The sequence below is a fragment of the Aedes aegypti genome, chromosome 3 (genome assembly GCF_002204515.2).
Source record: "Aedes aegypti strain LVP_AGWG chromosome 3, AaegL5.0 Primary Assembly, whole genome shotgun sequence".
Taxonomy (NCBI): Eukaryota; Metazoa; Arthropoda; class Insecta; order Diptera; family Culicidae; genus Aedes; species Aedes aegypti.
Window position 1 is genome coordinate 329,445,960 of NC_035109.1, and position 27,854 is coordinate 329,473,813.

Sequence of the window (27,854 nt, forward strand, 5' to 3'; positions counted from 1 at the left end):
TTCTCAATCAGATTCTTCACCGCTAGATAGCCGTCAATCTGTTGCATATCTTTACCAAATACACCAACCTCTAAACTGATAAGGATCTTGATGTAGAGAAGATTAAAAATTGATTTTTACTAACACCAAATAGCGGATGAATTCCCGATCAAATTCTTCACCGCCAGATAGCTCTTAATCTGCTGAGCAGCTTTTCCGAAGACAACAACCTAGCTTATGTGGATGTTGAGATTTCCGTTTGATGGAAATTTTGGAGAAAGGGGGGAGGGTCAGGGGGATATCTCACCCAAGGATAATAAGCCCAACTAATCGCATTAACTTTAAAATTTATTTCAAATTTATTGATCAACTAGTCTTCAAATTGTGATCATTTAAAAATTCAAGGTTTTTTGCGGGATTTTAAGGTTTAAATGCTTTTTTCTCATACCCAACTCATATTGAAATTCCTGGAGAAACCTATAAAAACCTGGATTTAATTCTGGATAAATGAGAGAAAGTGAGTTGAGTACCGTCCAAAATCTGTCCAGCTTTTTAAAAGCGCTAAGGGCTGCCGCTTGGCTTGGGTCGTTTTATATTGAACGGACCCAAGACAAACGTCAAATCGACTGATCCCTACCAGAAAGAGAGCCTTTTTGCGGCAGCCAACTTAAATCTTACTTTGAAATCGAGTAACAAATCAAAATCAAATGCATCGGGTTTACGTAGAGTTAACCAATTTACATTTATGCAAGAGAAGGTGAAGCATTGAATGCTGAAAAGTTTGACAAATGGAAATGGAATGTCTCCCATTTTCTCGCACTCCATTGAACGTTTTCGTTATTTTGGTTTAAAGCACTTGGTCCAATCTGACTGCATACTTTTATTGATATTTATAGATCATCCTAAATAAATTTGTTACACATTTCTCATAGCTTACAATGGTGCTAAGACAAATTTGAATATAACAAAAGAATATTTTTTTTATCAAATGAATGTAATTTTAGGCGTCAGATGAGGTCTGGTAGAAGAAAAACTGAATCACGTAATTTGAACTCTGCTGTGTTTTTGTTTGTTGTCACTAAAAAAAAATTACGAATTTCATTCACTATTAAGCAAAAAGTTCCCTCAAAATGTGATATTCTCTGTGTAAAAATTAGATGATAACTTTCTTGAAAAAAAATCTTACTGGTTCCGACTCTGTATCAATTATCAAAATAATTGCGGACAAATAATTTATTTATATTGACAGTATTTTCTGCAACTCACTGCTGTAGGAACATTGATTTCGTTTACTTTGCCTGCAATTAATGAAAAATACCATCGGAAGTCGAACGTTTACTCGTCGCCTGTGGTGCCATTAGGTAAATCCGTTTTCCAAGCAATCGAAAGATATATTCGGCAAACAATTCGCGATCCCACAGATAAGGGATTTATTTGTACATAGAAACGATGCTAATTATGAATTCCGAGGAAGTCTGCTCATTGAGATGTATTTTTATCGCAATTTTCAAGCAGCTGATACGTTTACAGCGAGAATTATACTATTGGATTGCGCTAGGGGTTATCAACATCTGCGAAAGATTGTCCCTCGAAACACCATAATGAGCTTAAACGGATGAGCTGAAAATTGAATGAATATTTTTTAAATTCCTTCATTAAATAGTATCCTTTAAATTATTACATTCGTTATTTATGTGTAAATGTTATGTGTTCTGAAACATTATCATCTCAATTTTGTAGAATTTAATCAAACTATCAATTACATTACATTGCAAATTAAGTTGTGGAAGCATTAGAAGAATTCTTCCATTTTCGAAGGTATGATGAAAACATATCTAAAATCTAAACATAAAACCGCAAACAAAGTTTTGTGACATTCCTGAGGTAATTCAGGTAAGTCAGATGTGACAATGTTAGTTTCAGAATGGATTATTTTAACAATGTTCAATTTTTTTTAATTTTAAAACTGAACCAAACGCTGTCGAATACTTTTTCTATGTGTAGAAGAGAAAAACCAGATGAATAGCGTTCAGATTTGTTGGAACGTTCAGCTCAGTGTCAAAATTGAATGTCAGAATCCAAATTTTCCATGGGAAAATATTGATGGTGACAACATTTGGTTTAAAAATACATTTTCAACAAGTTTGAAAATTTATAAGTTTACTGATTGAAAAAGCCGGTTTTTAATTTTCCAGTCATCAAGAAAGTAATGCCAACTGAGTTGTTAAATATATCAACCAAGAATGTTAAGCTAGTCACTGGATATTTCTTGTCGAGGATATAAAAATTCCATCATTGGAGGATGCAAAGAAATCGATACAGGGGCTTTAATATTTATGATTTTTTTAATAACAGTTCCCATAATTGTCCGCTTCCAAATCAGTCCGCCAATATTTTTTGAAAACGTTCTCCATTTGAGAATGCGTTAAAAATCCTGAGTAATTTGAATTTCGGTTGGACTAGTGATTCCTTAATTAAAATTGTGCACGTTTTCAAACTACATAGCAAGTTTTTGAGTTTTTTTTTGCAATTTGATGATTATAGAATGATCAATCCAGCTTGAATACTATCGCAGTGCTTTAAACTAAATTAGTGAATGCGAAACTAAAAGCATTAAAAAATCTCATAAAAACTGTTCTGTACTCAACCAACAGCTCCGTTCGAAAACGCTTCATACCAACCATCACCTTCGCACTCAAGCCATAAGAGACGACGCGCAACAGTGAAAATCATTGGGAAGGTCGTGGAAAACTCTTCGCTGTTGATGGGTGGTAGCATTCAGTCTCCTTTCAGTGAGCGAGTGCTGCTCACTAGCCGTTGTTGTCTGTCGCCGCGGTCATCACGAGGTTTTCCTCTGCTCGGTTACGTCGCGACGGGATAAGCTGGAAAATGGTAGCGAATCTTCCATCTTACACTTATCGCCAGCTTGTTGCAAAGTGCTGGAAGTGCGTGAAGTGACCATTGATAAGTGCAGTTTTGTGATGAATCTTCGAGGAAGATAGTGGCATAAGCGTAGATTTTCCGTCGTTTGTTTTGTCGATTGGTTTTGGGGTGGGAAAGACGGGTGGGTGGTGATCATCTGTGAGGGCGGAGAGGCAGCTGACGTTTTCCTCGTGCGTTACCAAACAAAGCTCGCTCGGTCGGTTCGTGTGGGAGAGAGTGAGAAAGAGGGAAACCATCAGCAGGTTGGAAAGAAAATGTGTTATACACGCGAAATGTGAGTTGTGTGAAATAGCAGTTATTGGAGCAATTCGAAGATAGAATTTCATGCGTTACGATTGAGCGAAAGAAGCTCATGAAAGGCTGGTAAGCTACATGCTAATAAATATGTACAGTTTGAGGTTCTGTTCAGGAGCGAACCGTTAGAACCTAAAACGTGGTTTTCTTCCGAATGGACAAAAATTATTAAAAAAAAGGCAGATATTTTTATTTATCAAATATAATAAATGGACTTTCTTGTTTATGCTTTATCGAAATGCTTTTTCATTTTTGAAAATTGCCCAATTCTTACTTGAACCTGTTGGTTTCTCTGAATATTCCGATATAGAATGATACTGGGTTACATTTTTGTAGAGATCTGACCGAGTGAGCGCGTTTACTCAAAGCACTTTTCCTATTTTTTTTTTAAATTCAATAACAAAATACTATCAGCAGTTTTCAACGAAATGAAGCTGATTTTTATTTTGCGTCTTAGTTATAATATTAACTTATCATTTATCGAATTTAATTTGAATTGTTTGGACAGCAGCTGTAGAATTTATTTATTTATTTGCTTTTAGATCAAACATTTTTAAAGAGGAAAACCCCTTTGAGTTTTTTTCTAAAATATTTCTCAGAGATGCACAAAACCTCTTTTTTTAAAAAAAAACACACACATAAAACTAAAGGTTCGCACGGTGACGAACCATTATGAAGCTATTATCTTGAAAGGGACATCAATTAGGCATGGAAAAAGGTCATCAATTCATTCATCAATTAGATGAATCAAAAAATTAGTCAGGGAACGAAGCACAGCCATAATTATATCTGGAAATAAATTAAGAAGATAAAACAACAATGCAGTTTCAAATAAAATATGAGAATTAATTAAGAAAATTAAATAAAATTTGAAAACTGGATAAAATTTTGAACGAAGTACACTCCCGTGCAAAAGTTTGGGTTCACCCCCTCAAAAACATACAAAAGTGTTCTGTCCATATCTCTGTGATTACACGTTCAATTGAAACTCTTTAAGCCGCATTCAAAAGGCAAAGAGTTATTCTTACTTCGTATGTATTTTTCCAAAAACATTTTTTGAATTTTGTATAATAAATTTTTACTTAAAGTTGTGACATTTTTCAAAAAACACACTGAAAAATCATATTTAATTTCCTCAGCATTGGGTCGACCAAAATTTTAAATCAAAGTGTCATTAGAATCGTAATCTTATATTCTTTGAAGAGACCCCACGAAATTTTGGCGGAAAAATCTGGAAAGTATTCAAAATCAATGAAACAGTCAGTTAAGTCATCGTGCAAAAGTTTGGGTTCACCTGAGCCGCACGCACATCATTTTTGTCGATATCTCTGCCATTTTTCAACCGATTTTAATAGTTTAAAGCTTTTTTGAGCGCAAATAATGGCGCGTACATGATTGGTTTGAGATTTCACAGATTTAAGTAAGTTCAGGTGAACCCAAACTTTTGCACTATACACCATACTGAGGGGTGAACCCAAACTTTTGCACGATGACTTGACTGACTGTTTCATTGATTTTGAATACTTTTCAGATTTTTCCGCCAAAATTTCGTGGGGTCTCTTTAAAGAATATAAGATTACGATTCTAATAACACTTTGATTTAAAATTTTGGTTGACCCAATGCTGAGGAAATTAGATTTGATTTTTCAGTGAGTTTTTTGAAAAATGTCACAATTTCAAGTAAAAGTTAAGTATATAAAGTTCAAAGAATGTTTTTGGAGAAATACATACGAAGTAAGAATAACTCTTTGCCTTTCGAATACGACTTAGAGAGTTTCAATTGGACGTGTAATCACAGAGATATGGACAGAACACTTTTGCATGTTTTTTGGGGGGTGAACCCAAACTTATGCACGGGAGTGTATGTAGCATACAGACACAGGAACTGAGAGACCGAAATTGGTTGTGCTGTTTATTAATTTGTTTCTTGGAGAATGAATTTGTCGCATTGAAATTCTATATGATCAATGTCTTCTTAAGATTTCCCACAGTCGCACAAATTGGAATCTGTAATATAGATGCGGTTCAAATGGCTGCTGCAAATAACCAATATCAACCTCGAATTATTGAATCAACCAGTTATTGAACCGTAGAACGTGACTCACTTTGGGACAACTTGAATGGCACAACCGTCCTTTAGGGTGTTTTATGTATTTTGGACAGAGCGTTACGCGTATAAAACTTGGCTACTTCCATTTGATTTTGCCGTAAATGGCCAAATTATATACGCGTAACGGTCTGTCCAAAATACTTTGATCACCCACCCTATCACTAGAGTTCAAACAATTTTGCCAATTAGAATGAAATAATTGAAAATCATGTATAGTATTCAGAAGATGACATTTTAGGGGAAAGGTACTAATTTTCGACCAACAAGAAGTCTGTGCCAATTGTCGGATTTTCATACAAAGCAGGCCAAATCGTATGAATGGATCAAAAATTATTGCTAGGTCGAAAATTAGGGAAAAAGCCTACGATTTAAAATTACGTCCTGACTCACACCAAAAAAAATCAGTCTGTTCATTGCCGCTCATACTTTAATGGCTGGGATCCATATGAATTTTATGACGAATTGAGAATTGAGATTCAACAGTGTTTTTTTTATAATAAAAATGACAAGATAAGTTTTAAAATTAAAATGGATTTTATTTAAAGCCGCCCTAATGGCTCAAACTATGCTATGGAATTAGAACAACGAGATTGCAATTTTAAAAAAGTGACCTGAAAAAAAATATATACACCAAAGCCACCGAAATCATGAATCGAAGAACCATATCTTCTATCTTCTATGTAATTAAAAATGGAATGGCGTTTGTATGTCATGAAATGGAACAATTATTAAAAGAGTCTAATACTTTGCTCATTGGATTGATTATTAGAAAAACAATTAGGCATAACTTAACAATCAAATTCTTCGAATCAAACTTTTAATGAAATAACACCTGCCAAAACTTCAACTGATCAAGAATTAGTGGAATCCATTAGTTTTAAACAAATTCTCAAGCAACAAAATTGTATTTTTTCGAGTATGACAAAATAAGTTTGTACAGCACTACCGAATGTAAAACTACCATATTCCATAAATGAACGAATAGTCGTTTTATAAAGTGTTATTTAACCAGAATGATTAGCACCCCACCAATAACCTGTGATTGTACAAAGAAAATCGTGTCATGGGGTGTGGATTCGATTCCCGCTTCAAAAGTTGAAACTTTTCGTCAGAAAATTTTCTTGGCTGTGTCACTATACAATTTGTCCGTTGTATAGTGTTAAGTTACAGTCCGCGCAGCTTAATGGCTAAAAATGTTATCCGTGTCTGTTTTTTTATTTATTCGTTTTGCACAAACTTTTTGAATATATTTGATGTGAGTGAGAATCAAACCTTATATCAAGATTCTTGCAAATATCAACTTTTTCAATTTCAAGTCCATTAATATATAAATGTATGCTTCTGGAATATTATTTTCTTGTGTCAATAATATATTTTGTTTTTTTTTTTCTTGTAATGGAAAATGCATATCCTCTCCCATGCGCCAATATAAATATTATCTAAGGCACATTGCAAAAAAAAAATCTAATTATCTGTTTATTTTTGTCATTAACCCGTTAACGCCCAAGATATCCCCCAATTGTGACTGAAATTGTTATCATTAGTTACGCTCCCGTTGAAAAAAACATTTCGGTTCGAAAAGTTCGACTCTTATACTATCACGGAAGAGAAAACTTACCCTTGCTATAAATGAGTCCAGAAAAAGTTGAAAGTCCTACTTTGACAATGCACACACTCCCGTGCATAAGTTTGGGTTCACCCCCTAAAAAACATACCAAAGTGTTCAGTCTATATTAGACTGGCCCTTAAATAAAAAAGTTGTAAAACTCAACGGGGCACCCCCTAGATATGTGCCTTAGGGTAAGAAAAAAGGTCTCTCAAAATTTCAACTCATTTGGTTGCGCCACCAGCTGGCGCATTCAATTCAAAGTTTGTATAGGATTTTGGTTTCAAATATATTTAAAAATGACCCTTTGTCACGTTTTTGTTCTGTATACTAATTGATTGTGTTCAATTGGGCCCAGAATGACAAATACACTAGTTGATACCCTTATCAACATAATTGCTCAAGATTGTATCTGGATTTAAGCTCATTTATATTACCCTTTCAGTTGTTGAAAGTTAGGCTTAGATCAGAACTCCTGTACAGTCATATATATGCATGAGCCTTGCGCAGCAGCTCGCCCAGCGTCATAGGTGGCTATGATGCGCCTAGTGGTAACCATTATGCTATGTTGAAGAAATACAGAGCTGTACTGTTGATCCATTTCAGTTTGCCAAAACACCAAGTTTATCAATTTCAATCATGATACAACCTTCTACAATATTGTTCGCTATGGCATCAAGTATTGTTTTTGATATTCTGGGTTCAATAGATCGCGATAAACAATTTTCCTGAATCAAACTGTAGATGATGTACTGTTTCCCATATGTTTGAGCTCCCATCCCATATTAACTTCAATTCAAATGCGCCAGCTCATGGAACGACCAAATGAGCTGTAATTTTCAGGAAGTCTTCCTCTAACCCTAAGGAATAGTTCTGGGGGGTGCCCCGTAGAATTATACAACTTTATTTTTCTCCCATACTGAGCTGGGCCAGTCTAGTCTATATCTCTGTGACTACACGTCCCACTGAAACTCTCTAAGCCGAATTCGAAAGACAAAGAGTTATTCTTACTTCGTATGTATTTTTTCCTTTCCTTACGCCTGATTTTTTTCCTCTTTGCCTTTCGAATGCGGCTTAGAGAGTTTCAATTGGATGAATAATCACAGAGATATGTACAGAACACTTTTGTATGTTTTTGAGGGGGTGAACCTAAACTTTTGCACGGGAGTGTATCTCTATCGTTTTTTTAGCTATTTTCAAAATGTTTGCAGCTGTGGAATCAGACACTTTTTGAGATCATTATCCACCTAAGGGTCTGTCCATTAATTACGTTTTCTTTTTTGGGATTCCATACGTCCATTTGTTCACACAAATATTTCAAAATTTGTATGGACCGTGGTCATTTGCCAGACTCTTCCCTCCCTCATAAATGACCACGTGGTATATGGACGATCCCTAAATGTAATTTAACAAAAAAATGTACCTAAAGTTTTTTTTTAACAAAAGGTACTTCCTAGTTTTATCTGGTACGGATTTGTGGCTCAAATTAAGCAATGTAACAATATGTAAGGTTTTGGTTCTCTTGGTAAAAAATAAGTTCCAGCACCCAGACAGAGAGGCTTGCTGGTTGGTTAGCAGGCTGCCTATGTATCAGGTGTAAGGATGGAAGAATGGAAGCTTACACTGAAGAAAATCCTCATATTGTCGGTATGTGTGGTATACATTTATTTTTGCAATTTTGATCCGAACATGTGTGGTGAAGGGTTCATTTTATGATATACTGAAATTATGTGTCTTCTTCTTCTTCTTTCTGGCGTTACGTCCCCACTGGGACAGAGCCTGCTTCTCAGCTTAGTGTTCTTATGAGCACTTCCACAGTTATTAACTGAGAGCTTACTATGCCAATGACCATTTTTGCATGTGTATATCGTGTGGCAGGTACGAAGATACTCTATGCCCTGGGAAGTCGAGAAAATTTCCAACCCGAAAAGATCCTCGACCGGTGGGATTCGAACCCACGACCCTCAGCTTGGTCTTGCTGAATAGCTGCGCGTTTACCGCTACGGCTATCTGGGCCCTTATGTGTCAGCGCACATAAATACCATCATTTGTAGCCTTAGGGTCTATGAGGTCAAAAAATAAATAAAATTATTGGTTTTCGGATGCTTCGATCAATTTAAAATCTAAATTAAATTTAAGAAGGAAACCATTAAAAAACATTATGATAAGTACGCCACACATTATTTATTTTTTTTCACTAAGCTGAGAATTTGCGGGGGCGTAAAGTGAGTGGCAACGTCTCATATGATACCTGATTGTAATATAACAAACGGATGAATCATGATTTACAAGTCATTGAATTCATAAATTAGATATGTGAGGATATCATGACGAAAAATCATGATTTCAAGAGTCATAATCCTTCCCGAAGAAATACTGAAGCCGGGGCCAATCTGGCCAACTACGGCACTGGTTATATCTGACGAAAGTAATGAATGAACGCTTAATATAACTATTGATTATGACACAAAATAAATGAAAATAATTTTGTTTTCTCCCCCATTTGGAGCACCGCTTTTCGCTCCGCCAAATCGATGATCCCGACAGCAGCTTATGTGCGATCGCGCGCAAATTATTCCACCATGTCTAAAATTGGCATCAAGACCAGAGACCGAGGGCTTTTTCCAGCGCGACAACCTTCACCGATCGACCAATATTTACCTTTCCCCCTATAGAATCTGAATTTCGCAGTAGGCAACATCTTTTCTTTCTTCGAAGCGGAAGGCCCTCCGACGACGAGGAAGTGAGAGTGAGCTCCACTTCCAAGACAAAGTCGCCTAGCGCACACAAAAAGTTTCGCAAGTCATGCACTCACTCTCCGCAACCTCGCCGACAGCGAGGGGTTCCCGTGTTGGATAGATAGTTGGGTTCTCCACAGCTGGTCGTCGATGTGCTGCTTTTAGTCTTCATCGCGAGGTAGCACAACAAACAACGGCCAACCGGTGGTCGCGACGCAGAAAACAACGTGGGGCACCTCGCTCGAGATTCGCACTGTTTGCGTTTTCGCCATATTACCCCCGTTCACCCCTTTGGAGGGAACTCCGCTTTTTTATCAGTGATTCCCGATATCAACCAGAACAGAGTTCTACAGCCAACGGCGGCGCGCGGTGGGTACATATTTGAACAATCGAATGCTGCACCGTTCAACATGAAGCCAAAAATATATAGCCAGCGCACCGCGGTAAAATTGAAGCTGAGACAGAAGTAGATTTGTCTCATCAAAACGGGATTTCGATTTTTACCATATAAAATGCGCGACACGAGGCAGCGATAGGCAAAGTGTAGCCATTCTTCGGCTAATCCGGGTTCCTTCGGTAGTGAAGCACTAGCACAAGTTTCCGCGAGAGCAGTTGAAGAAATACAGTCAGTGACCAGTAGTGTCTAGAGCAATTCAGGAAGCAGAGGAGTTTGTCCAAGTAAGTGTCTATATGGGTATTCGGTGACCTCTAATGGTGATTAGTACCCTGCTTGGTTGTAGAGAGTGTGGTGAGAATGGCTGGTAGACACTCAGTAGCCGTTGGCGTTGTATGGTGAACTTCGATCGATTCGGTTGCTAGAGTGGTTGCATCGTCTGAGTACGTGTGTGGAGGCACTGTGTCAGCTGATAACCAGCACTTTGTCGGAGAGGTTATCTTAGTAGGCTTGCTAGATTTGCACCTATCGTACTCATACCTACTGTGCTTTTTTGTTTGCTATACGGATAAACCACCAGTCAGCTGTGAGGAAAGCACGATTGCTCCAGAATGGACTGCATGGCATTACGTATCCACTGGGACAGCGCCTGTTTCTTAGCAAAGTGTTCAATGAGCACTACCACAGTTATTAATTGAGAGCTTTCTTTGCCATTTTCGCATTTGTATTCGTGTGGCAACTACGACGATACTCTATGCCCAAGGAAGACAAGGAAATTTCCATTACGAAAAGATCCTGGATCGACTGGGAATCGAACCCAGACACCTTCAGCATGCCTTTGCTTTATAGTCGCGGACGTCACTGTTTGGCTAAGAGGGTCTCTAACATAGACGTGTGCGCCGGAATATTTTTAATTAGCGGCGGCGCATGGGCATTTTTGTTTTAGCCAAGGCGTCACGCCATTAACAATTTGCGGCGATGGGGAACATAGACGTGGAATAATTAAAACATAAAAATGTCAGAAATGTGTACACTTAGTGTAGAGTGGTTCAAAAAATCGTTTTTGCTCCACACCACTCATTCGATTCTAGATCAAATTCTGAGTGCCCTCCCAAAATTTGAGCTCATTCGACTGACATCTGAGACTGCACAAGCCCTTCAAAGTTTATATGGGAATTACTATGGGAAAAGCAAGCAATTCATTCAATCGGTCATAGCGTTTGCCCATGTGCTCTTGGTGATTTGAACTACGTTGATACTGTGAGAAACAATAATCAGCTACAACTTTGCCGAAGACCGTTTTTAAATTGGACGCCCCAGTAATTAATTATTAAAATTATATATAATTAGTTATAATTCCAAGGAAAACCGCTGGCAGAATTCTTGAAGGAATCCTTGCATTATTTTCTTGATGCATCCCTGTAACAACATTAGGAGTAATTAATAAAGGATTTTTTCAATAAATGATTTGCAAAGAAATATTTGAAAAAAATCCCGGAAGGGTTTTTAGGTTTATAAAAGAATAGAATTCTTCTTGCAGGATTTTTATTTTTGAAGAAATCTTTGAATTATATTTTATTACACGATTGTTCAAAAAACTGTAGGGAGAATCTCTAGAGTAATTTATGGGAGAATAATTTGAAGAATTCCTACAGATTCCCGGAAAAAAACAATCGGAAAGAACTTCTGGATAAATTTCAATTGATTTTTATCGAGGAATCTTTTGAGATCCGCACACATTGAATCACAGATATCTGTAAAATTTCACAGAAATCTCAACAGCACAAATTTTGGTGAACCGTTCGGTGATTTTTATTTCACAGACCGATCTGTGAATCTTGAAAAAGTCCATTTGTCAAAACCACCGAAGAATGTGGTGATTTTTCACATTTTTTTTTGTAGATGAACTGTGTGATGCAGCAGCTTTCACCGAACGTTTCTGTGCTTTTTCACAAATGTACTGTAAATGTTTGGTTTTACCCACTGACATTTTTTTCAATCCAATTTATATTTACAATTCTCCTGCGAGCATGTATAATAATTTCTATCTGATTGTAGCTTTATTCTCGCCATTAAAACGCTCGGCAAAAACTTTATGTTAACTCCACTTTGTTTTGTTGAAATAAACAAACTCATATTATACATAGTAACGTAATTACCAATAAGTGTCTAATCTTATTATGTTATTTCAAAGAAAAATCATCTAGTTTGAAACATAAAAACTGAGTTTCACTTTATTTCACTCTCTTTACTTTACAAACATCAATTCTCGCTACATTTATAGTTGTCAATATGGCCGACAATTGATTTTACAGATGTTCGGTAAAAGTCGCAACGTCCAGTGAAAAGTTTGATCTACATTGAACTTTATGTAAAGATCTCACAGATGTTTGTGAAACTTTTGTCTTTACCGAATGTCCTGGGAATTTTTCACAGATGCGTTGGATGACATCATGTTTCACAGAAAAATCTGTAAAGTCATATTTCACAGTTAACATTCTGTGCTTTATTTTACAGAATTCTGTGACCCATTTTAAGTGTGCAGAGAGAGCCATACACTGCAGTGCACCAGTGCACTGGTACAAAACGTCGTAAGTTTGAATGAAACCATGTATCATTTTTTTGTGGAAAAGTGAACGAAAATCCCTTAATTCTGAACATGAGCTGACTGCATGCAAAATTTAGGCGATGTTCAAGGCAGACAAATGTTAAAAGATGATACATTATAAACAAAGGTTTGGATTCTTCTCAATTAATTTTCTCAAAATTGTATGAAAGTTTCTTACGTCGATTTGAAAAAGTAATCGAGATTTATTGATGAATGTCTACACGGGAAAAAATTCTGTGGTAAAAATAACTATTTTAGCTGACTACACCCATCCTTGAAACTACCATGGAAATTCAGACCAATTTACTATGTTTACGGTACACCCCACCGCATTACTGGTACATTTGACAGAAATAATTTACAACAATCTGATTCCGACTACAGACATGGTAAAATCAAGCGCATTTCTGGTCTGCTGAAAATTGCCGGTGCGAGCGCTTAAGTTAATCCCCTAAAATGGTAGTTTTTACCGCTCATTTTTTTTGCGTGTAGAAAGATGTAAGGAATAGGGGGAGATCCCCCAGTACCGGACAGCACCCAATACCGGACAAAGTCGAAACATTGAGAAATCATGGTCCAATCAAGATGGTGTATTAGTAGTAAAGGAAGCTATTCGGGAGACTAATGTTTGCGTAGAATAACACATCCTTGAAATATGCATGCCTTTTTAAAAAAGTACAAAAGATTGAAAATTTCAAAAAAATTGACGTATTGCCTTAATTTTGAGCCTATTTAGTAATTATTTTGAATATGAAAAAATACTTTGGATCACGCAAGCATATTCGAACATAATCCTAATTTGATAGTATGAATGTATTTTGTACCATAATTGGACTAAATATGGACAAATTACAATTTTGTTTAAGCACCTCCTGTCCCCCAGTTTCGGACAGCCTGATTTGTTATATGATATCTTTGTAATTATTGCACGAGTGTCTCAAAATACATTCATTTTTCATGGATTCCGTCGATCATGGTATCAAACATGCAATAAAATTAAGAAAAATGAACATTCAGAACAACATCGTAAATTGTGCTATTTTTCATCATATAAGAAAGAGGTTTTTGATGGACATCTTGCAAACTATGAAATACTCAAATTGTTCTTGTAAATGTTGCAAATGCATTGAATTGGCAATTATATACTATTCCTAAAGTAAAAGCATTCAATGATGTTCAAATTTACAGAATTCGAGGCATTTCCAGATTGTGTCCGGTATTGGGTGCCACCTTTCAAGATCGATCAACTTGGTATTAAAATACATCATCAAAATGCAATGTCAAAATCCATATTTATAATTTCAAATTTATTTTTGTACACTATAAAAATGATAATATCTATATAAATAAAAATGGAATGATGTTTGTATGTCACGAAATGGCTCATGAACGGGTCAACGGATTTGAACGATTCTTTCTCCATTTTGTTCGTCAAGGGTTCCGACGTGTTTGTGTGTATGAAAGTTCCAGGATATTCACCAAAAAAGTCGTAAAAACGAGAGTGAACGGGACTGTCATTTTATATGAGACGATTCATAGCGGTTTTCAACAGCCTACTTGATGGCAAGACGAAGTTTGCCGGGACCACTAGTTCATCATAAATGGGTAGCACGAGCACATAAAACCAATATTTTTCGAATTATGAATTTAGTGGCTTAAGTGTCCGGTACTGGGGGATCTCCCCCTAATACCTGTTAGAATTCTTTTAGTGATTCACAAATTAATGTGTGGAGAATTTTTTGCAGAAATATCTGTACGAATTCAGGTTTTTAGAGTAATCCTGGAAAAGTTCCAGCAATAGGGTAAGTGTACCAGTATTCGCCATCCTAAGGAATATTATTGTTCTCAAATCATTTATAAGACTTTTGAACATTGTCAACATGTTAAACGAAAGCTTTCAATAAATATTTAGTAGGAAAAACATGAAAACTTATCTGAAATATCTTTTTATGTATTTGAAACTGGATAGCCAATACTGGATCACCTGTGTTTGCCATTTACAGCTAACATTAGTTTCTTATGAGAGGTGGTGAATTTAGGAACACCATGGCAAAAAAGGCGCAAAAAAGCTATATTTTTTATGAAAAAATGTGTTTTATTCTCTTTTGATCAAATTAGGAAGTTCCTCAGAATGGTGGTTTATCATTTTGAAGTGATGCAATGAACTTTCAAATAGCGTATGACTATTTGCATCGTAAAATGGTACATAATCTGGGGTGGTGAATACCGGTACATCTACAGTAGGGTGTAGCTTATTTTTCAAACGTTCTCAAAATCAAAAATTCGTGTGCTCTTATGAATTCAAACCACAACAAAAGAGAAACCTCAAAGTTTGAGCTAAAAATATTAAGATTTAGTGGTGGCGCTAGCGTATTGAAAGTGAATTTTCAAGTTATAATAAATGGCATTCAATGATGTCACCATAACTTCGTTATTTTCTAACCTATTCTGAAACTTTTAGCACCATTATCTTTAAAATTAAATTTATAGAAACTTTATGAACACCAAATCTGTCTAAAATCAAAATAAGTTTTAGTTAAGAGTAGTTTACTCCAAATTGTTCATCATTTTACTATTTTTTTATCTTTGTTTGACCATAACTTCATGAACACTCAACTGATTCCAAATATTTTTGCATTATTTTGAAGCTTATTTAATTTTTCTTGAACAATTCATACGACACGTTTCATGTAAAAATTGTTTTGACTTAGTTATTCAACAAAAAACTGCACAAAACATGGATTTTTAACGAAAAATGACAGTTTTTTTTTTAAATTTTTTAAAATTTTGCCAGTTAAAAGTGCCGGCATTTTTTAAATAATTTTGAAACAAAAATATGTTTGCACATGCTGAAAAATATGTGCACTATTCAATTCGTAATTGAAACAAGATACTTTATAAACTTAAGTTTTATAGAATATAAAAAAACGCAAATTCCGATGGAAAGAAAATATATAAAATTATCCAAATAAATTTGATTTTTTTCATTAAAAAATAATGTTTTTGGGTATTCTTTGTTAAATTGCTAGGTCAAACCCAGAAAAATGTGTTGTACGAACAGTTGAAAACAGCTGAATTTGCTTCAACAACATGTAAAAAGATTTGAAATCGGTTGAGTACTAATGAAGTCATGGCCGAACAAAGATGATTTTTTTTAGTTAAATGAGGAAAAATGTGGAGAAAACTATTTCTAAATAAGACTAGTTTTTAGACAAATTTGATGTTCTACAAAGTTTTTATAAATTAAATTTTCAAGATAATGGTGCTAAAAGCTTTAAAATTAGTCAGAAAATAACGAAGTTATGCTGACTTCACTAATGGTCATTTTTTATAACTTGAAAATTTACCTTCAAGACGCTTGCGCCACCTTTAAATCTCAATATTTTTAGCTTAAACTTTGAGGTTTCTCTTTGAATGTGATTTGTATTCATAAGATCACACGAATTTTCGGTTTTGAGAACTATTGAAAAAATAAGCCGCGTCCTAATCTACAGTGGAGATTCGTTCGATGGGGGTCCGCTACATGGAATGACTCGATGATTGGATGTTCGCTGGTTGAAAAAAAAAATCCACTCGAATGTCAAGATAAGATTTCAAACTGACTTTGACGTCTGAGTACCGTCGCATTGAAGTCTCCAAATACTCCATATACTCCATAGTATAGAACAAATGTGTATGTATATGTGCGTTTTGTGACGATTTGCTCTCCAGATGCGATAGTCTGGAGCATTTTCACCAGCTGTCAGTTGTTACAACTAACGGGTCGGATTCGCTAGATGGTAGGCAGTCGTGTTCCAACCAGCGAATCCCCACTGTACCATAATCAATTGAATGTTTTCTAAAAGAACACTAGAAAATTAATGGATGAAATCGTGATAGATCTTTGTAAAAATCCAGCAGGTATATCACCAAAAGTTCAAAAAAAAAACTTGAACGAGTTTCTTGAAGATTTCATACTAGAAGCCGTTGAAAATCCTCTTGGAAATTTGTGAAGGGATTTCTAGAGAAAAGTCCAAGAACTTTCATAGAAATATCTTTGCTTCACAGACAATTCACTGAAAAAAACTCATAAAACATATCGCAGGATTCTTTGAAAAAAATTTCTGGGTACACTTGGTGGAACTTGTCGAAAAAAAATATTTGAGCAACTCCTGGAGTATTAAATAGTCCTGTAGGGTTTTAACTGCAAATAAATCGTTCGAATTCAACAGATATGCAGTCCTTAACGGAATAAAACGAGCTTCATTGCTGGCCCAACGTTTCGACACGAAGTTGGTATCTTTTTCAGGGGGAAACTAATGTTGTCGTTTTTGGTATTAAGTTTTGTCTACCTGTAACTGTCTTGTAGTTAGAATGGTATTTTGTCGATAGTCCGTTATAAGTTTAGAGAAAGCATACAAGTCATGCACCAACAACTAATTTTCTAGACAGTTACAGTTAGACAAAACTCTAGATCAAAACCGATTAGTTCCACCCTGAAGAAGACACCAACCCCGTGTCGAAACGTTTGGCAAGTAATAAACCTCACTTTATTTCCTTGAAGACTGCGTAGCCGTTTAATTCGAACGTGTAGTTTATAATCATGTTCTCCAGGTATCCCTGGGAAAGCTCGCAGATAAATCAATCATGAAAGTTATGTAGAAATTCATGGTGAATAATCTAGAAAGTTTCCTTGAAGAACTTACGGTGCAATCCTAGGAAAAATTGCCATGAATTCTTTGGAATCATTTCTGAACTCCTGAATAAACCTCTATATGCAATGTTTGGAGAAATGTTTGGCGGATTACCTAGATAAATACTAAGGGATGTTTCTGGAAGAATCCTTAAAACAACACATAGAGTTTGTTTCATAAGAGTTCGATAGGAATCTCTAAAGCACTTCTAGTAAGTTTCAGGTACAAAATGTCGAAAGACATAACGACGAAAGCCAAAAGGTTGAAAGTACCAAACGCCGATAACAGTAAAATTACAACAGCGATTTAGATTTGTTTTCCAGATTTATTTTTTCGTGTCGTGTTGGATGTTTGGAAATTAGATGTTTTGAATTTTGACGTTTTGTCACCTCTGGAGAAATTCAAGTAGGAACTCTTTGAGAAATATTGACAAATTCCTGATTGAATTCCTGTAAGAAATCCTATAACAATAAGTAAATGAAAAACCGAATTTAGTACTATACTATTTGACTCTAGTGGAATTAAATGGTATGGTATTAAATTCGGTTTTCCATTTACTCATAGGTATTCCACTAAACAGCTCGAAGATTTATTATCCTACAACAATGCCAACAGTTTTTGTAAAATTTTAAGTGGTAAATATTTGTGAAAAATGCAGCGGCGGCACACAGGTCTAGTCCGGAACGCAATCACCTCATTTGAAACAATGGATGCCAGTCGATGACCCGAGTGACCTCAATGGTGATTATTGACAATTCGTGAAATATGATCCTTCCAAAACAAAATTGTGTATTCAGGATGCGTTTTTACAAACAGTGCGATACTGAGAAGTGCAATTATGAGTAGCTCGTTTTCATTCAATATTCGTGCAACCTGAGATGCCGAGCACCTCGCGCAAAATTCTAGGGCAGGTTCGACGACTCCAGACAGTGTTGTCACTTGTGTCTGGCCTTCGATGCTGATGACGAAAATACGCGGGGCAAAGTTTTTCCCCTCAGGGCTCTTTCGTCACCATAGTGGACATCGTTTTGCAGACATGAAAAAAAAAATCCAACATTATCCACCGGGGAATTCATTGGTGGAACCCATACACCCAAAAGTGGTTTCATGTTTCTCCGTGTAGACGTTTTGTTTTGTTTGGGCCGATAAGTCCAAACTCAGCGTGACTGGGCACTTTTTATTCTGCAAGTGCCCAAACATAGTTCGCTTCGGGGAGGTTTCGCGGCCCACATAAAACGGAAGCACATGGAACGCAGCTGGTCATGTTTCACATTGGTTACGTCAGGCCGTGCATGTTGCGATCTTTTGCGAGTGCACCTAACCAACGATCGTTAGGTGCTTTGCCAATATTGGTAAATAAAGATAGGCAAAATTGAGTCACAAAAACAAATTAATGCTAATTTGTTCGAATTGTTTTGAATGCTCGCAGTGGATCAGATTCCGTTTTGGGCAAAACAAAAAAAAGCAAAACTATTATCATAACAAAGCCTCTCATTTAGTTATGCATCTTAACCTCTGATCTGTTGATTACACTCTGTTACACTGATTGGCGTTAGAACCCCTCCCAAAAAAATTAGAGGGGCAGAACTCTTTGGAATAGTAATTCGGGGTAAAATTGATAAGATTTTAGAATATTTATTTGTGAATTTCTTTGGAAAATGTTTTATAATTTTAAAATAAGTACTGGCTACCATTGCTGTATTTTGTATTCTGAAAGTTTGGAGCATGTTCTAAATAATGTTTAATGTGACCTTTTGATTCATATAAGATAATAACGATTACCCATGCTAGCAATTAAAGGTAATATTGAAAATGTAGTTATTTACAATATCATGGCTTCTGAAGCCTCACTTAATAACTGTTGCAGAGCGCATAAGAACACTAAGCTGAGAAGCAGGCTCTGTCCCAGTTGAGACGCTTTTTCAGAAACGAAGCAAAATGTCAACAATTTTGTACGATTTTGATAGCATGTTTTTACTCGTTTTTTCTTTGCTTGAACCCCAATTTGCGCTATAATTAAATGAGAAACATACATGAACTGCACCACATTTCGCAACTGATAAGGTGATTGAATTTAGACACCACATGTTGTCAGCAGTCCTAAAATTGTTCATCTAAACAGTGTGATTGCTGTACGTCATTACGATTGACAACTGCGTAATTAAAATCGCACAACTTCATACACACGTACACACACTTCACCAATCATAATAATGAACTTTCGTATAATAACAGCTACTTATCCAAAAATATCTCTGATTGAAGCATGTAAAATCACTTTCAACTCTCATAAATGTTGGAAGTGCGACCATTCCTATTTCCAATATAACTTGACTAGGTAATTAACCACTCGTTAGATATACAATTTGACTGGTAATGGAACAATTGGGTACTATGACGTCATCCTATTATAGCTTCAGCAGCTTAAACTCTCACGCACGACACATCGAATCGAAACCATAGACAAACAGACGTTACACTGGTGGCCATGTAGCACAAAATACGATGATGTGCAACAAGGCTTACTGATGGCGCCAGTTAGAAACGTCAAACACGAAGGATATTTAAAAAAAAAAAAACACTACACGTTAATATATTTAAAATCATAGTTTGAAGTTGTCGTGTGTGTTTCGTCTGTTTGTCTGTGTCGGAACTATATGGCATATGGATTGTCAGCAACTTGAAAGTGATAACAACGCATAATTTGTTTGTGGTCACCCAAAGCCGTTATCTCCTATGTACCCTTTCGGCTAAGCGTCGCACATGGTAGTTAGTGATAAGAGAAAGCCCTTGGGACAGCCGATGTCCAGCACCTCCATAAATTACTTTGAACTAATCTTTGTTCTCCGTGTCCCAGTGAAGGTCAAGACGTTCTCTCACATTGGGCGGTGTTTTGGTTCCCGTTTGCTTAACCGGTTTGTGAAAACATCTGGTTAGCAAATATTTGCCACATAACAACACAAATTGTGTCAATGTGCCGTGTCAACTAGGAAGATTAGGTACTGTATAACCGACAATTTCGGGTATCATAAATCAAAATAAGATGGCCTATCTGTGCTTGGTTAGTCGGTTCATCAGGTGCTGTGCAAATATATTGGTTGTCGAAATTTCCCAGCTGTAAAGTCGCACGTTTGACTTCGGTAGGCTCCTATTGATCAGATTGACCAGATAATAGCCTAATACCATTGGGTGGCATCTGAGAGCAATTTGCGTAATCTCCACGATAACCCATTGGCAGAGCAATCGTTTGTGGAAAGCTTTTGATAAGTCCTAAATTGACTGCGTCGAACTGAATGTTAGCTGTTCTAAGAAGAAGGTGAATCGAAGGCACACCTCAAATTGTCAAAAGCACAAATCTGAAGATCCAGACCACTAATCACGCTAAAAATTTGATCAATATGGTCCTAAAGCCCTGTTCCAATTTTGGTACCAAACGCTTAAGTTTAGGTCAAAAACTCAATTTTCTAATGTTTTCCGACGGTTTAAGTCCAAAAAACATTTTTTTAAGTTTTTTTTTTAATTTTGTCACACCCCTTGGTTTAAACTCAAATTTTGGGTGTATTTTGTTTTCCATGTCCCTTCCGAAATGTCAGAAAGGAACAACCCCGGTGTTAAAAAGTTGAACCCCTGTGGCATTTTTGTCGACTAAGCGAACGTCAAACATGATCTCAAATGTCAAGGTTCATTTATGGATCCAATTTTTGAATTAAAGTTTCAATATGATATATCCGTTATTTGAGCGGGAAAAAATTCTAAAGTAGTTGCAGTAACATGCTCTTTCGTGATATTAAATGAAAACAAGATTTCATTAAACATTTTAGGACCCTATTGGTACCACCAACTAGTGACTACTCGATCAAATTTACAACTTGAATGGATATTTGGTTCTTCAGATATGTACATTTAAACATTGTAGGTTTGGCTTGGATTATCCTTCACCTCAATGAGCATGAGCATAGATGACCGTACAATTCGTAGTTGCTACTCCGTGATTGACCAGAACAATCAATGTTGCATAGAGGTAAATTGGTAAAAATTTAATGGTAAAGGTATCATCGCTCTCTCTTTGCGGCTCATAATCATATTTCGAAATGTTTCGTATGACCTCCGACGTGTGCTTTTAGTTCGTTTAAAAGCGCTTCACTTATCACGGCTCATAGCCTCAAAAACAATAACGAAAAACCACAATGAGCAATGAAAATTTCACGACAAAACACTGCATAAAAAAGGCGAGGTGCGCAACACGACGACAGGCGACAACTATGTCATGTTACTCGTTATATTTATCCATTTTTGATAGATTCGTTTTTGAATATGTTTCAAAGTATTCCTTGGTGAGTCGCTGTGGAATCTTTTTCAGTTTACCAACAAAATGTTTTGCAATACCTTCCGAGATACGTGATACGTTAAAAAAAAAGTCTCACAAGAGCTCAGGTGAAGGGTTCTTCAATTCTTTTTGAGATTTTTGGTAGATTTTCGCGATAAACTTAGAGGAATTTCTCGCAGATCTTTCAATTAATTGGAAGAATTTAGATTTTATCTCTGGCAATTGTCTGTAAACCTGAGTGACAACAGTGGAGTAATAATGAGATTTTTCAGTCAGTAAGTTATTGGCTTCAGATGAGAATTTTCATATTCTTTCATGCAAAATATGAACGATTCAGATAATGAACAGTTCAGAAGCTCTTGCTTATTTCTCTAGAAATCTCTACAGAAATTCTTCCAGCAAGCTGTCTGGACGCATAGGGTAACCAATATATGTTGGAACCCCTGGGCCATTTTCCTACAAATTTTTACGTTCAAATCACTAACCCAATCGAGTAACAGGAATAACCTCTTCACTTCTCCAGACAACCTCCAGATCCTCCAAGCATGTTAGACCTCTCAATCTGTTCGAGTTCACTATCATTGGATTGCACGTGGAAAGTAATTCAAGATCCCTAGGGTGGTGATCACTTGCCTATCAGAATTTCAGTTACCAATAATTCGAACCCAATTCGTCAGATAAACCTCGCGTATGATCTCACCAAGCACATTGACTGGGAAAAATACGCCGAGGGGGTCTCCGATGGCGAACAGTTAATTATTGAGAGTGCTTTGCAAGCTCAGCGTCGCTCTTTTCCAGGATCTGCAGTACGAAGCCAGCCACCCACTCTGTGGTGGGACGACGAGTGTACTGAGGTCTATCGCGATAAATCCGTCGCGTTAAATGAATTTCGCAAACGCGGTTCACTAGAAAATTACGAGCGGTTTACCAAACTCGAGCGAAAATTTAAAAGCCTTGTATAGGCGAAAAAACGCAGATATTGCCGTAATTTTGTTAACGGGCTATAAAGCGAAACGTCAATGAGAACACTTTGGACCGTTGAGAAAAGAATGCGGAACACTTTAAAGCTAAGTATGCTGCTCCGCTCAAGAAAAGTAAAAATTTCTGCGGAAGAAATGGTCAAGAAATTTTCTACAGTGAGCTCCATTTGAAATGACATTTCTTTTCAACTGCGTACTGCGATCAGAAAAAAGCGCATTCTTGATCGATTCCTTGCAGAAATTTTCCATGCATCAAGATAGGCCGAGAAATTACTTGTTAGCAGCAAATCAGGCTTAAAGGTTAATGAGGATCGCGAAAGCTCTCCTCTGTGGATCTGCGACTTCGCCAAGAAGGTCTGCCCGGATTCCGTTCCAACGCAACGAATCATTCGCGACGAGATGGATGCACCGTTTACGATGATTGAATTTTCACTTGCTCTCCTCTCATGTAACAATGGGTCTCCCCCAGGGCTCATGCTTAAGCCCCCTTCTTTAAAACTTCTATGACAGAGACATTTATGACTGCCCAAGTAACCAGTAAGCACGATAATGCGGCACGGTAACAGCATTATATGCGCATATAGGGTAATCATTTGATGCATGTCAGTTTTATATACGCATATAATGCTATTATAATGCCAGAAAAGGCGAAATAGCGTGCCATTATAGTGCCAAGATATAACCGTGCTTCTCTGCACCACTAATGCTGATATAAGACCACGTGAGAAACGTCAGTTGTTTTCGCCAGGTTTTTAAGGCGAGTATTTTGTGCTTTCGCGTACGCAGCCAAAGAGCTTTCACGTATGCGGCCAAGCAACTGGTACACGAGGTAAATAAATGAATGAATGAAAACGGAAACCTCTAATAGTATGCAAAAAATGTAATAAAATGATACAGATAGTACTTCTCCGTATTAGACATATTCGTTTTGGTAGTTTTCATCCTTTTGAGGACTTGTAATTGCCACATTTTGATTAAACATGCCCTATATTCGAACATAAAGCCAATATAGTGCTTATATAATGCCTGTATGCATCAGGCTTAGAAGTATTAATGATGCTGTAATAGGGTTTTAATGCAGCGGAAGTGCTATTATAAGGTGTGTAAGCATTTGTGGTGCTATTATAATGCATGTACGCATCTATGATGCTGATTAAGGGCTTATTATTAGTGCTTATCCCAAGTAACCAGTAATCACGATAATACGGCACGGTAACAGCATTATATGCGCATATAGGGTAATCATTTGATGCATGTCAGTTATATACGCATATAATGCTATTATAATGCTATTATAATGCCAGAAAAGGCGAAATAGCGTGCCATTATAGTGCCAAGATATAACCGTGCTTCTCTGCACCACTAATGCTGATATAAGACCACGAGAGGAACGTCAGTTGTTTTCGCCAGGTTTTTAGGGCGAATATTTTGTGTTTTCGCGTACGCAGCCAGAGAGCTTTCGCTTATGCGGCCAAGCAACTGGTCTTCTTTCTGGCGTTACGTCCCCACTGGGACAGAGCCTGCTTCTCAGCTTAGTGTTCTTATGAGCACTTCCACAGTTATTAACTGAGAGCTTAGTATGCCAATGACCATTTTTGCATGTGTATATCGTGTGGCAGGTACGAAGATACTCTATGCCCTGGGAAGTCGAGAAAATTTCCAACCCGAAAAGATCCTCGACCGGTGGGATTCGAACCCACGACCCTCAGCTTGGCCATGCTGAATAGCTGCGCGTTTACCGCTACGGCTATCTGGGCCCCTTAAGCAACTGGTACACGAGGTAAATAAATGAATGAATGAAAACGGAAACCTCTAATAGTATGTAAAACAAGTAATAAAATGATACATATAGTACTTCTCCGTATCAGACATATTCGTTTTGGTAGTTTTCATCCTTTTGAGGACTTGCAATTGACACATTTTTATCCTCGTTTTATGATAATGAAATTCCTCATTTTGCGTCTCGAACCTGCGACACCCGTATTGTTGAGTTGTTGTCCTGCTCCTTTGCTCCTACGGCCACATAAGATGAATAGTATTGGAAAGAAAAGTGACCACTTTAAACCATCACTTTTCCCTGTCATAAAACCTGCAATTGTAGTAGTGAGAAGATTTATGTTTGACTCCCTCTTACCACTATATGATATCAATGGTTCAATCGCCGCGACTTGATGTGTCAGTGAATCATCGATTTGTTTTCGGCGAGAATTATTATTAAATTCTCGCCGAAAACAAATCGATGATTCACTGACACTTACCACTATATGCAAACACAAAGCACGTGGTATATCTGTCAAAACACTGGATGGCATTTAATAAACATGCCCTGTATTCGAATATAAAGCCAATATACTGCTTATTTAATGCCTGTATGCATCAGGCCTGGAAGCATTAATGATGCTGTAATAGGGTTTCTATGCAGCGGAAGTGCTGTTATAAGGTGTGTAAGCATTTGTGCTGCTATTATAATGCATGTACGCATCTATGATGCTGATTAAGGGCTTATTATTAGTGCTTATGGTTACTTGGGATGGTTACTTGGGTGTCTCGTGGAAAATGGATCGCTAAGACAGCTTGCAGATGATGCCGTTATTTCTGTAACAGGACCAGGGGCGGATGATCTGCAAAGACCGTTACAAGATACAATAGACAATTTGTCTACTTGGGCTGTAAAGCTGGGTATCGCATTCTCTTCGGAGAAAACTGAGTTAGTTAGAGAGTCTTTTCTAGAAAACGTGACCCAGTAGCTATCAAGCTTCAATTCATGGGTAAGGAGCTCACTCAAGGCCTTTCGCATACACTCCCGTGCAAAAGTTTGGGTTCACCTCCTCAAAAACATAGAAAAGTGATCTGTCCATATCTCTGTGATTACACATCCAATTGAAACTCTCCAAGCCGCATTCGAAAGGCAAAGAGTTATTCTGACTTCGTATGTATTTTTCCAAAAACAATTTTTGAATTTTGTATACTAAATTTTTACTTGAAGTTGTGACATTTTTCAAAAAACACACTGAAAATTCATATCTAATTTCCTCAGCATTAGGTCGACCAAAATTTTAAATCAAAGTGTCATTAGAATCGTAATCTTATATTCTTTGAGGAGACCCCACGAAATTTTGGCGGAAAAATCTGAAAAGTATTTAAAATCAATGAAACAGTCAGTCAAGTCATCGTGCAAAAGTTTGGGTTCACCCCTCAGTATGGTGTATCGTGCAAAAGTTTGGGTTCACCTGAACTTACTCAAATCTGTGAAATCTCAAACCAATCATGTACGCGCCATTATTTGGGCTCAAAAAAGCTTTAAACTATTAAAATCGGTTGAAAAATGGCGGAGATATTGACAAAATTGTTGTGTGAGCGGCTCAGGTGAACCCAAACTTTTGCACGATTTGCATCATTATGAGGGGTGAACCCAAACTTTTGCACGATGACTTGACTGACTGTTTCATTGATTTTGAATACTTTCCAGATTTTTCTGCCAAAATTTCGTGGGGTCTCCTCAAAGAATATAAGATTACGATTCTAATGACATTTTGATTTAAAGTTTTGGTCGACCTAATGCTGAGGAAATTAGATATGAATTTTCAGTGTGTTTTTTGAAAAATGTCACAACTTCAAGTAAAAATTTAGTATACAAAATTCAAAAAATGTTTTTGGAAAAATACATACGAAGTCAGAATAACTCTTTGCCTTTTGAATACGGCTTGGAGAGTTTCAATTGGACGTGTAATCACAGAGATATGGACAGATCACTTTTGTATGTTTTTGAGGGGGTGAACCCAAACTTTTGCACGGGAGTGTATGTATCTAGGGATCTGGTTCGACTCCAAATGCACCTGAGGAAAGCACATCAAGTATCTGCATCAGAAGTGCCAGCAACGAATCAACTTCATGCGTACACTCACAGGAACATGGTGGGGAGCTCATCCGGAAGATCTGATAAAGTTATATAGTACAACAATACTCTCGGTCCTCGAATACGGTACATCTTGAAGCTGCAGCGTATTCAGTATCGCTGTATTCGAATCGCTTTAGGATGCATGAACTCAACTCATACTATGAGCTTAGACGTAATAGCAGGAGTTATCAGATCGTTTTGCGGAATTGTCGCTCCGGTTCCTCATCCGCTGTGAAGTGTTAAACCCATTGGTAATTGAAAACTTTGAAAAGCTAATCGAACGAAATCCTTAAACAAAATTCATGACACTGTACTACTGATTCATGACTCTGGAGGTTAACCCTTCCTCGAATGTATCCCACGGTTATTGCTTCCCAGTCTTCTGTAATTCAACTGTAGCTTTTGATCTGACCGTGAAACGAGAAATCCATGGAATTCCAGATCCACTCCGTTCGGAGTATATACCATTGATTTTCGCAGACAAGTTCGGCTAAGTCAGCAGCGATAGATTTGGTGTACTTAATGAATTTCATAGCGCCGCTCATAAACTTCAGAATCCTTGTTCCGTATATGTGGCTGAATTAGCGGCAATACACTACGCTTTAGAGTGAATTGCCTCTCTTCCCTCTGATCAATACTACATTTTTACGGATAGTCTTTAGCTCCATAGAGGTTATTCGTTCAATGAGGCCGGTAAAGCACTCGTCGTATTTCTTACGATAAAAACGATCCATTTTGAGTGCTCTATTGAATCACAACATCACCTTGGTTTGGATCCCTTCTCATTGCTCGACTCCGGGCAATGAGAAAGCGGACTGACTCGCCAAGGTGGGCGCGATGGAATTTACGAACGGCATATTACCTTCAATGAATTTTTCACAACTGCACGCCAGCAAGCCATGATCAGTTGGCAACAAAAAATGGAATGAAGGGGATCTGGGCAGGGGATTACATTCTATTCTCCCACAGGTGTCGAATAGACCGTGGTTTAAGGGGTTAGATGAGAGCCGAGATTTTATCAAGGTAATGTGTCGTCTGATGTTCAATCACTACTTCCTGGGCTCACACTTTAATCAATAGGCATCGCAGACAGCAATCGATGTAGTTGCGGCGCAGGCTACCAAGATATCAATCCAGGCTTTGGAAAATTTAGCGATCATTGACACTCGAGTCATAATTTCAGCCCATTTATCCGCCTGCATTCATACAACACGCATGACATTTAACGTTCGTTGAAGATAACGAGCCATGAACTAAAACAAGACAGGCACATACCACCCACTGTTTGGCCCCGATCACTGTGT

The 27,854-nt window shown here is 37.1% G+C and overlaps 1 protein-coding gene across 4 annotated transcripts in view; it reads left to right on the forward strand.

Annotated features, from left to right (window-relative positions):
* Nucleotides 1–2,773: 2,773 nt before the first annotated feature.
* Nucleotides 2,774–27,854, forward strand: part of LOC5578348 (solute carrier family 26 member 6) — a 39,437-nt gene continuing 14,356 nt past the window's right edge. For 2 of the 4 annotated variants that reach the window (XM_021855051.1, XM_021855052.1), the window contains exon 1: nucleotides 2,774–3,285. The gene's annotated coding sequence lies outside the window, so the exon portion shown is untranslated. Of the gene's footprint in view, nucleotides 3,286–9,822; nucleotides 10,349–27,854 lie in introns of those variants that run through there. The other 2 variants (XM_021855049.1, XM_021855050.1) reach the window with 1 other exon arrangement.